Source organism: Eretmochelys imbricata, chromosome 14, assembly GCF_965152235.1.
Source record: "Eretmochelys imbricata isolate rEreImb1 chromosome 14, rEreImb1.hap1, whole genome shotgun sequence".
Classification (NCBI taxonomy): Eukaryota; Metazoa; Chordata; order Testudines; family Cheloniidae; genus Eretmochelys; species Eretmochelys imbricata.
In genome coordinates, this window is record NC_135585.1 from 37578239 (window position 1) to 37590085 (window position 11847).

An 11847-nucleotide genomic window follows, 5' to 3' on the forward strand; every position below is an offset into this window, starting at 1 on the left:
ATTTCAATCCAGTCCAAAGGATTTCCTCTTCCATTGTGTCTTCAGCACCTTTCCTAGCAAACAGTTCCTGTTCGAGCACAGGTTTCCAGTTTCAGGCTGTCCCAGGGTGAGATGGCCATGAAAAGGGTAGTAGCTCAACTGAACCTATCCCCAGGTGAAGGGAATAAGTGCAGGGGCAGAAGGAGAGGCCCCGAGATAGGACAGATTCTTCTGCTGGGCTAAGAGTATAGTTGGATGCACTTCACTTCACTTCATCGGATGCATTCAGTGGAAAATACAGTGAGGAGATTTATATACACACAGAAGGTGAAAAAATGGGTGTTCTCATACACACTCACTTCAGATGAGCTATTACCAGCGGGGGGGAGGGGGGGGGGCGGAGAAAACCTTTTGAAGTGATAATCAAGGTGGGCTATTTCCCGCAGTTAACAAGAACATCTGAGGAACAGTGGAGGGTGGGGGTGGAGGAATAAACATGGGGAAATAGTTTTACTTTGTGTAATGACTCATCCATTCCCAGTCTTTATTCAAGCCTAAATTAATTGTATGCAGTTTGCAAATTGGCTCCAATTCAGCAGTCTCTCATTGGAGTCTGTTTTTGAAGTCATTTTGTTGTAATATAGCAACTTTTAGGTCAGAGATTGAGTGACCAGAGAGATTGAAGTGTTCTCGGACTGGTTTATGAATGTTATAATTCTTGACATCTGATTTGTGTCCATTTATTCTTTTACATAGAGACTGTCCGGTTTGGCCAATGTACATGGCAGGGGGCATTGCTGGCACATGATGGCATATATCACATTGGTAGATGTGCAGGTGAACGAGCCTCTGATAGTGTGGCTGATGTGATTAGGCCCTATGATGGTGTCCCCTGAATAGATATGTGGACACAGTTGGCAACGGGCTTTGTTGCAAGGATAGGTTCCTGGGTTAGTGGTTCTGTTGTGTGGTGTGTGGTTGCTGGTGAGTATTTGCTTCAGGTTGGGGGGCTGTCTGTAGTCAAGGACTGGCCTGTCTCCCAAAATTTGTGAGAGTGAAATGGCCCACCTTGATTATCACTACAAACGGTTTTCTTTCCCCTCCTCCACTCTCCTGCTGGTAATAGCTCATCTGAAGTGAGTGTGTATGATAACACCCATTTTTTCACGTTCTGTGTGTATATAAATCTCCTCACTGTATTTTCCACTGAATGCATCCGATGAAGTGAGCTGTAGCTCACGAAAGCTTATGCTCAACTAAATTGGTTCATCTCTAAGGTGCCACAAGTCCTCCTTTTCTTTTTGCTTAGATGAATGGGTCTGTAGTGGCCTGGATCACTTTTTTCCCTCTTGCTTTACTATCATCGGATACTAAATGAGGAGGAAGAGCCTCACCAGCTCTATAAAACCAGCTGGGGGAAGGCTGGGATCAACAGGTATCAGAATAAGCTAGACCCGGGCTTCTCAAACTTTTGGTTTTGCTGGCCCCACTTTGAAAGTATTTCAGGCTATGACAAACCCCGACCCCCAAACAGTCATAGCAAGTTACTGTACGGACTCATAAAAACATACGCATGGTATTGCCACCCTTACTTCTGGGCTGCTACGGGGGGGGCACTGCCCTCAGAGCTGGGCAGCTGGAGAGGGGCAGCTGTTGTAGCCCTCTTCCCCTCCTGCCCCCCTCCCCTGAGAATATTTCTGTGATCTCTTGACTCCCCCTCCCCCTGCCAAAGCCTTGCAACCCCCTTTTGGGTCAGGACTCCCAGTTGGACAAATGCCGAGCTAGACAATCTCAAACCATGAACTAGTTCCCAGGCGTCTCAGGGCCGATTCTCAGAGGAGGCAGCTCCCAGAATCAGGCCCTCGATGGCTCTCCCAGTGCAGCAGGCCCAGGGTGCAGCGATCGGTTTGAAACAGGAACCCCTGCAAGATGCTCTCTACCTTCGGTTCCTGACCCCTCCAGGGGACGAGTGCATCTCCCCCATCCTCAGGCAGAGCTCAGAGCAGAGTCAGCAGCAGCAGCCCCTCCCCGGCGAGAGCTCCAAGCGAAGGCAGGGGCCTGGCAGAGAGAGGAGAGGGGCACAGGCAGGTCAGCGGAGGGGTGGAAGGTGGGTCCCACCCCAGGAGATTTAACAGAGAGAGGAAAGCGGGGCTGTGAGAGTGCAGAACAGAGACACCCCCCAGCAAATCCCCCAACCCCAGACACCGAGATCCCGGCGTGGGAGAGGGGTTCACTCCCCAACACTTACTCATGACAGCTGCAGCAAGAGGTCCCTGTGGGGCGGGAAGAGCTGACACCCCACTCCGGCTGGCTGGATCTGGAGAGAGAGAACAGGGAGAGGAGAGTGCGGTGAGGAGTTGGTGCCCAGGGGTCCCCCTGCCCTGCTCCTAGCTCTGGACCCCCATTGCAGGGGTATCTGTGGGTGTGTTCAGGGAAGGGCCAGGGGCACTGCTCCACCAGGGCTGAGAGCGCCAGAGCAAAGTAACTGTAACACTGCTGAGTATTTTCAATGTTGCCTCGTCCTGAATGTCACTGATCCCCCAGTTTATAATGTGTCTCCCCGGCCGCTTCTCTTGCTAATTTGAACTTCAGGGAACACATCAAATCTCTCTCCTGTCCCCCACAGCTGCTGGGTATGGGCCATGGCCAGGGCCTCTACACGGGGGTTAACATCTGGATTCTGGCCAAGCTGGTTCTAGCCCATGTGGCTAACCCCCAGTGACCAAAAATCACAAGTCAGAGCCCCCCAAAACCATCAGATTGGCTGAAACAAGATGAGATTTTGAAAACAACTTTGGGTTCTGTTCTTGATCTCCTGGTGGTGGAGCCTTTAGGGGTCACCTTTTCAAGCTTTTCTCCCCAGGCAGGAGGGCTAGAATAAGAAAAATTTCCAACAAAAATGGCCAACCCCGCCAAAATCTTCTACCAGAATCAGAAAAAATTAGTCCAGAATGATTGAAAGCAGAACAATTTTTGGTTTTTGAATTTTCCAGGAAGACAGTGAATGCTTTCTATTAAAGCCGACACTTTCCACAAAAACTTGCCTTGAATCAAACACCCAATTTTTCCTAAAAAAAAAGTCAATGGAACCATTTCAGTCCACTCGTTACAGCTGCTGTGAAATCCCCCATCTCACCCACCCCAGTTCCCACAACCTCCCCCGCAACTCCAGCCCCTGCACCCATTGCACACACAGCTGCGCCCCCTGCCTGGCCATAGGGCCCCTTCCCTGCCCCCCAAAGAGCAACTGCAGCAGATCCCAATGGGGGGATCCGCACAGGGACCAGCCAGCTGCACCTGCTGCTGCTCAGCCCTGCAGGGTCCGTGTTTAGCCTCTCCCCGTCCCCGTCCCGGGCAGAGAAGCGCGGTACCTGGGGCTGTGCCAGGCCCATCCCTGCCATGAAGATGCCCTGTGGGCTGCGGTGCCCCGGCAGAGGGAGAAGCTGCTGGATCCATCTGGGCTCTGGGTGAGTGCTGGGTTGGGATCAGGCCCCTCTGGGGTGGCTGGGCAGCTGGTTTACAGGGCTGGTCACCACCTGGCCACTTGCAGATTGTCTGAACGGGGCAAGCTTCTCTCTAAGGGGAGCTCGGACAGTTCCTCCCAGACCTGTCAGTCACGACATTGCCTCCATTGTTTAGAACCGGTTGTGGGGTCCCCGTATCAGGATTCCCCCCTTATATCCCCTCACCACGCCCTGGAGGGACCAGATGGAGGGATCTCACTTCAGTCCTTGGCCCTGGCCTGCTGGGATCCCTCAGGCACGTGGTGACCTTCACTCGTGTTCATCCAGTCCCCACTTACAGGATTGTGAGCAGTGGTGTCTCTCCCAAGCACCCCTGTCCCAATGCCACCCCAGTGGGCTCTGGAGCTGTTGCCCCTCCATTCCCCACCCAGTTCTCTGGCTTCATACCCTCGCCCATGCTCCTGGTGTCACGCCCCACAATCTGATTGGCTGAGAATTCATTCCCAGTGCTTCCAGCCCAGGGTCCTTGTCCCTCCCTTCCCCCTACCCAGCCTAGCCAGAGAGCAGTCTCAACTTTAGCCCGGTTGATTCTGCGTGTTTTAGTCTCCAGCTTTTCCCTTCGTTCTATCCCTTCTTTCTCAATTAAGGGAAGTAATCTTTTCTGAAGATGTTCCATATCCCTATTCAGTGTTCTTACTCTGGTATCTAAATTCTGGCATTCCTTGCGCAGTGTGTCCCTTTCCTGTTGTAGCCTATTAAATTCTATTGCCAGACTATGATAATCCTTACAGGCAGCTTGCCAAATGTTAGTAAGCAGCCATATACAAGCACCTTTTCCTTTCCCTTTCTTCATCTTGCAGGCAGTTCTCCAGTTACAGAAATGCTGCCAGATCTCTGCTGGTTTTCCCCAATATTTCTCCAGCAGTTCTTTGCTCCACAGAGGATTTCCCCATCCCTCTTGGGTCAAACTTTTCTCTAGCTCAGGGAATTCTGTGGTGTTTATCATGACTGGTTTCATTGTGTTACTGTAGTGCAGCCTATATCACAATCCTGTTCGTGACGCCAATTTCTGTTAGCCGACGGCCAAGGATGTTTGGTGAGGTGCCAGCTATGCCCGTTTATACCATCCGTGACTTTAACCGCTAGGACGCACTGTCCCTTCGCGGCGGGCAGCCCGGGCTAGGCTGACGGATGCCCCAAGGTCCTAACCACCCGTGACTTTAACTGCTAGAGCTCAGAGCTCCTTCGCAGCGGGCAGTCAATACTGACTGACAGGTGCCCCAATGGCAGCACTAAGAGCCTCTCCACACCCGTGACTTTAACTGCTAGAGCTCAGAGCTCCTTCGCAGCGGGCAGCCAGGATTGACTGACAGGTGCCCCAAGAGTCTGCCCCGTGGAGGCGGCACAACTCAACGCTAGGCTCTTCGTACTCTCACCTAATGGCCAGGCTTTAGAGCCAAAACGGCTGAGGTTCTTTAATTGTGTTGGCTGCTTTACAGTAAACCAGAGAAAACAAGTCAGGCTTATGCACAAATGGTTACCAAAATTTATTAAGCTACATTCTAATCATATGGTTACAAAATTGCTAGTGCCTACTTATTTAAATGTAGAGATGTTACACACACAAACAAGTTACAAAACTGAAGCCACAATCCCAAAAAAAGAAAACAAAGTATAGAGCTCTATTTCAAAATATGTGTACACTAAAGATAGGAGATCAGGTGTGGGTGCTTCTTACCCTCCTTGCATCTCTCGATTCCAGCGGTGCCAAGCCAGGATCGGTCACTCAATTCCGCGGAAAGACGAATAAGGGACAAGGCTTAGGGACCCTCTTAGCTGCAGAAGCCTTGGGAGGCTGTCACTTATCTGACCAGCAGATAGATAGTGAAAAGCACTCAAAAATCATGGTGCTGTAGGTCCCCTACTTATACCTCTGTACTCCTTTATTCTCTTTCTCCTTTCTTATGCCAAATTGAGGCTGGTCTGTCTGGGTGACGCCAGCTTTCGCAAGAGTAGTTTACACTTGCAAGGGAGAGAAACAATAAGTGTCGACTACTGGACATTTCTTTTTTCAGGGTAAATATTTTCCCAACTAGGATGTTGGTGTGTGTGCATCACGCTATTTAGTAGGGGCTAAGAGCCATGTCTGTCACAGGGCCTCTGCCTACTGTGCGCTTAATCGTTGTATCTGCTCTCAGAGGCACATTGTAGCAGCACACCTGTGCTTTCACAGCTTCAAAGGCTGTGCTGGAATATATGTTAAGTGCCCTGTTCCGGCTTCCTCCTGTGTTTCCAGCAATGCTGGTCTGAGGGGGGGGGCGGGGGGGGCTGGCTGTCTGGCTACAGGATGGCACAGTTCACGGCGACATCCCCCAGGTGCACTGCGTTGGCTTTCACCAGGCGGTTCTGGATGGCGTTGTGGTGCAGCTGCTAGGCTCTGGAGTGGGGCTTGCAGCTGCACAGGACATGGGGCAGGGTCTTGTTGGAGTAGCCGCACTTCCTGCAATGCTTGTCTCGGTTCCTGTGGTGGATGGCTCCGTTGAGTGGGACGCAGTTGAGCCGGGCATGGTGGATGAACCGCCAGTCAGTGAAATGGGTGAAGCCACCCCCGGTGAGGAAGTAGTTGGTGGTGTCCCATTTGCTGGTCAGCTCAAAGGCTTTACCCTGGTCCAGTTTACGCTTCAGGGTTTCCACATACAGTGAGTGGATGGCTGTCCCTTGGGGTGATGATGGTGTTGTCATCAGACCTCATCTGCAGCACCAGGACTCCCAGCTCCTGGCGCTCCTCGCACCACTCTGAGTGGCAGCCGTTGCGCTTCCCCAGGTGACACGTGGCGTTGCAAGCGTGGGACCACAGTGAAGCAATGTCGCACCCATCCCGTCCAAATTCGCCATCCAGGGAGCCATTCAGGAAGGTGACAATGTCTTGGTTGGAGGGGGCTCTGCTGATCTGCTTCTTTGTCACGTCACGGAGGGCGTTCACTGCAATGTTCCTTACTGTGGAGTCGGGACACGTCAGCAGGTGGAAGGTGTGGGTGATCATCGGAACGTCGCACAGGTCACCCTTAAGGGGGACGTTGGCACCTCCATGCCTGTGGGCTATGTAGACTAGCTCGTTGCTGGCTCTCTGGGGACGGAAAAGCCACTTCTTCACCAGCTGCCAGATGATCTTGTCTGCCTTGTTGAGGGGTACCTTCGCCACGGCAGATTCACTTAGGACAAACGAGATGCAGGGGATCAGAAAGGTGTTCAGCGTGTTTATCTTCTGCCACAGTGCCAGCAGGGAGGTGTCTATCTTGGCGGCATTCTGCAAGATCTCCTGGATGGCGTCCTCGGGTGTCTGCCGGATAGGAAAACCCGTCGGCAAGCCGAGGTGCTGGTATGGCTGCCCATCTACCAGGGGGATGACAGCCTCACCCTGGATCTGGAAACCCATCTCCCTTTTGCTGTCATCGATGTGGAGAGTTGTGCACTTCTTTGCATTGAAGTGGAGCCCCATCCAGTCAGCAGCTCGACTGGTGGCATCTAGCATACCGTGGAGGCTCTCTGGATTGTCTGCGGTCAGGACCGGGTCATCCGTGTAAGCCAGGATGCTCACCCTCTCATGGTGGAGGTTGAAGCCATCTGTACCATTGGAGATCGCTCACAGCAACGGCTCCATGTGAGGTTAAAGATGATGGGGCTGAGGGGACAGCCGTGCTTAACTCCACTCCAGATCAGGATCTCGGTGGTCTCCCCTTCGACTGAGCAAATGGTGGTGCTGCATCCCTCGTACAGCTCTCGGATCACATGAAGGAAGTTCTCTGGCATCCCAAATTCCTGGAGTGTGGCAAAGTTGTGATGGTGGGGCATGGACCCAAAGGTGTTAGCCAGGTCAAGCCACTCTACTGCGCACTGCCTCCACTCCCTTCTGGCCGTTTGGATGGCAGTTTGGAGGATGAAGTTGTGTTCATAGCAGCCCTCGCAGGACATGAAGGCTTTCTGGATGGAGCTGATGGGTCCCCTGCCCACCGACCACTCCATGATCCTCGATGCCAGGCAACTGGCATACAGCTTGTACATTGTGGAGCAGAGGGAGATGGGCCTCCAGTTGCTGGGGTCATCCGGCTCGCCCTTCTTGTACACCAGCACCATCATGGCCTTCTTCCAGGTGCTGGGAGTCCAGCAGAATCGCTTGCACTGGTTGAAGAGCGTGGCGAGGACCAGGCAGCCAGAATCTTGCTTTTTCAGGAGGCTGTAGGGGACGCCGTCTTTCCCAGGAGTCGTGTTTTTTGTTTTGAGAGTCTGGCCATCACTTCCTTGGGCGTACGGTCAGGCTGCAGGACTCCTGCTTCGTCGACACGGGGCAGGGGGCAGAGGCACTCTGGGTGCTGCGTGTCACTCCGGGCTGTGCGTCAAACACATCACTGAAGTCGCTGTAGAGACGCTCAGATGGGATCGTGCAGTAGGGCGAGGGCCCATCTAAGATCTCCCTCATGGCCTTGGAGTGGTTCGCCCGGTACAGCTTTCGGATCCTGGAAGCCGCTTCTGGATCGTAGCGGCGGCTGGTGTCTCTCCTTCTGGCTCCCCTGGTGGTGGTGGTGTTGTGGTTCACAGCTGGCATTCTGTGGGCAGGCGAGGCGTTCTCCTGGTTCATACTCCTCCCTGGGATCAATTTCCAAGGACAGTTCTCAGGTGAGCCTGTCTACAAGGAGGTCAAAGCTGTCAAAGGAAGCCGTTGCTTGTAGCTCCTCGGTCCAGGCAGTCTCCCATAGCGTGGCAGCCCTCACCATTGACCGCTGGTCCTCAGGGTCCTCGACCTCTTCCGGTGCAGGCTTTGAGCCTGCTGCATGGTTGGCCTGCGGTCTCTCTTGTGGGTCAGGATTCCCATCGGTTGGGTGCTGGGGCAGGATCTCTGGCGGGATACTGGTGTTGGTAGTGGTCAGAGAGATGCGGTCCGACTCGGGGGTTGCTGGGACACCGCCGGTCCTTCTATGAGTGGCTGCTGCCTGGGTGGTTGCTGCTGGAGCGTGAGATCTCCTGTAGGCCGTGTCCTGCAGAATAGACTTGGGGCCGTGCTGGTCCGTCTGCAATGAAGACCTGGTGCTTTGGTGTGGCGGTGGGGCTGGTTCCTCCAGTGATGCCTGGAGTTTGTAGGGCAATCTGGGGCATGGCGCTGGCTCCTCCAGTGGCTGGAGTTCAAAGGGTGGTCTTAGGCGTGGCGCTGGCTCCTCTCTCTGATGGCTAGAGTTGGCAGGGCGGTCTGGGGGGGTGCTGGCTCCTCTGCCTGCTGGAGCTCAGGGCAGTCTGAGGCATGGCTCTGGCTGCTCCGGTGGTTGGAATTCACAGCGTGGTCCGAGGGGCGGCGCTGGCTCTTCCAGCGACAAGATCTCGAGCAGCTATGCGTGGTGGGGCGCTGATCCTTCTGGGGACGGAGACATACTGGACAGGTGGCGAGGCAGCACTGAGTCGTCTTAGCATGGAGATCTGCTTGGCGATATGCAAGGGTGAGACAGGCCTCCTGCTGGCAAGGACCTGGGTGATGTTCCCCGAGGCAGCAGGTACTTTCTCAATCACAGCATCCCGTTCTGTGGGCCTGGCGATGGGGCTTCTTGATGGCAGCTTATGAGGTTGGCTTTCTTTGTTGAGGCTCAGGAGAAGCGGGTCAGCAGGCAACAGGAGGGTTGGGAGCTGGGGCAGGAGACTGTGTTCCCTTGAGGTGTTTCCTGCAGGTGACTTGGTGCATCTTGCATTGCTTCTGCGTCTCAAAGGGCAGGCTGCAGAGGGTACAGCTGAAGGCGATCCGCTTGCTGTGGCATCTCTTCAGGTACCTGGTGACGCCACCAAGGAGGTGGAAGCTTCAGGGCAGAGAGCAGATGGGGCAGATGAGCATGTCCGCAGCAAGGGGGTACAACAGGTAGATGGGGTGCTCAAAGTAGCAGTAGCTCCAGAGTAGCAGCAGTGGAATACATCTTCACAGCAACATCAGTCTTTTCAAAAATGGCAGCAGCAGAATCCATCTTCAGAGCAGGTGTTGTAGACTCCATCAAATAAAAAATTAAACTGATAAGAGCAGGTACTACACTCGATCTGAGCTCCAAGGAGCCGAGAAGCTTGAGAGAGGAGGTAGGCAGCCTGCCAGTGTATGCTCATATATTACACTCCCACCATACCCTGTAAAACTTTAGTTTTATCTCTTACCTCTTTCCATTATACTAACAAACCCATCTGGCCAGGCAGAAGCAACACACACAAGTGTCTTGTCCTTTGGTCAAACATATTAGTATAATATAAGAATATCTAGATAAGAGTATCTAAAATCAAATGGGCAAACAAGATTGATCTAAAATCAAATGGGCAAAATTCTATCTCAGGCAGGGCTGGCCTTACCATGAGGTGAACTGAGGTGGCCACCTCAGGTGCCAGACTGTGGGGGGAGGGGGGGAGCGCCACAAGGACCCAGAGTGTAGAAAATTGTCTGCTGCTGGTGCATCTGTATTCTCTCTGCTCTAGATGCACAGAGATGGTGGAGTGCTGTGCTGGGGGAAGGACGGCACAAGAGACATAACAGGCAGGTAGGAGAAAAGGTGAGACGGAATAACAGAAAGCAGCAGGGGCTGCAGGGAGAGAGAGGAGGGGGAGCAGGCTTGTCCCCTTGTCTGCCCCGGCCCAGCTCCTGGAGCAACAGCTTGGATGTACTTCCCTCACTACCTGATCCTGCACCGCAACCAGCACTATGGGGAAACTTTGGTTCCTGAGTTCCTACTAGCGCTATATTGCCTTCAAAATCAACTACACACGGGTTACAATTTAGCTGCATTTCAACTTTTTTATTTAACTGCATCAGTTTAATTAAGCATCACTCAATCTAATCTAGAGCAATTCATTTGTGTATCTGGCCGGTGGTCTTATTACTCCATCTTCAGAGCAGTCCCTGGCCCCATGCTATTGTTTTCCGACTGACCACTTGAGATTCAGTTGTGGCGTCTGGCATTGTTAGCGTTTCTGGGTTGGATGTTGACACTCTTGCTGTTTGTATTGTCTTTTCAGGTTTTAGACTTCTTCTGTCAAGTGATGCACCACATATTTTATCTCTGTTAGAGCCAATTTGCATTTCCTTTTGTTCAGTTTCAGGTTCCTTTCACAACGCTTGTCAAGTAGTCTCTTGAGTCTTTCATCACGTTCTCATATGGTGTTCCCCCACACCAGAATGGCATCTGTATTATAACATTCAACACCCTCCAGATCTTCACAGGTCTGTTGGGTCACTGTTGGGTATTCTTCAGGAGCAGAACAGATGCCAGAAAGGAATTTTGGTAAATCTGTACCTGTCAAATGGTATGTCAAACATACAAAGTCTAGAACATTTTTTCATCCAGCTGTACTTGTCGAAATCTACTACGGCATCTAAAATAGTGAAAACGGTAGCTTTTACTAGCTTGCTGGCAATTTCTTCGACTTTAGGGAATTGAAAATGTTCCCTTCTTATTGTTTTGTTCATATCTACATGTCTACAACCCCCCGCCTCTTTCCCGATGCTCCCCCCACAAGCCGCCCCAGCAGCGCCAGGGGCCCGTTTCTCAGGGACTCTCTCGGCTTCGGTCACGCCGGGGGTGTCACTGGGCTCCGGACGGGGAGCAGGGCGAGGCTTGTGGCTGGTCTCTGGCAGCGGAGGGGTTAACCCTGTGGCTCGCTGCTGAGGGCGGGGAAGTTGCTCTGGCTCTTGCTGCTCCGCAGCTCCGGGGCTGAACTTCCCGGGTCAGACGCCGCCGCCGCCTCCATCGTGAGCCGGAGCCCGGGCTGAGCCGCTGCTGCTCCCAGCGGGGTGTGTGCGGGGAGAGCCCTTCCCCAGCGCCCCTCGGGGCCCAGCCGGGGGGACTTTCTCCGGGGGCTGGAAGCAGCCCCTGGGCAGCCCCGGGCTCTGCCGACACCAGCCCCTGAGCCGGAGCCTGCAGGGGCGGGTGCAGGGCGGGTGGGATGTTACAGAAGCACAGAATCCCCGATCAGCTTGTGTGTCCGCACAAAGCGGCCTCAGATGTGCCCGAGCTGCTGTTCTCATGGCCTGGCTTGCGCTGCCTTCTTGTCCTGAGCCCTGTAAAGTCGTTTCGCTCCTTAAGTCATTTACTTTTCAAACTGTTTTTATTGCTCTGAGACCTTCATCCTTTCCCTTCATTAACATTGTGCAGAGGGCTGTTCTTATGCATCATTCTGTGTATTTTTAATAACAAGAGACCACTGAAAATATTCTGGTGCTGGTCGTTACAGCAATCCCATCACACACTGTTTCTTGTGTAGCACTTCCTGTTGGTACTGCAATTGTAGTTTTTCATTATAATTTTTTGTTCTTTTTTTTCCTACACAAGTTTATTCTTTGGGACCACGTGATATCAAGGCTGACAGATTTCTTGGGTTAGTATCAGAACAC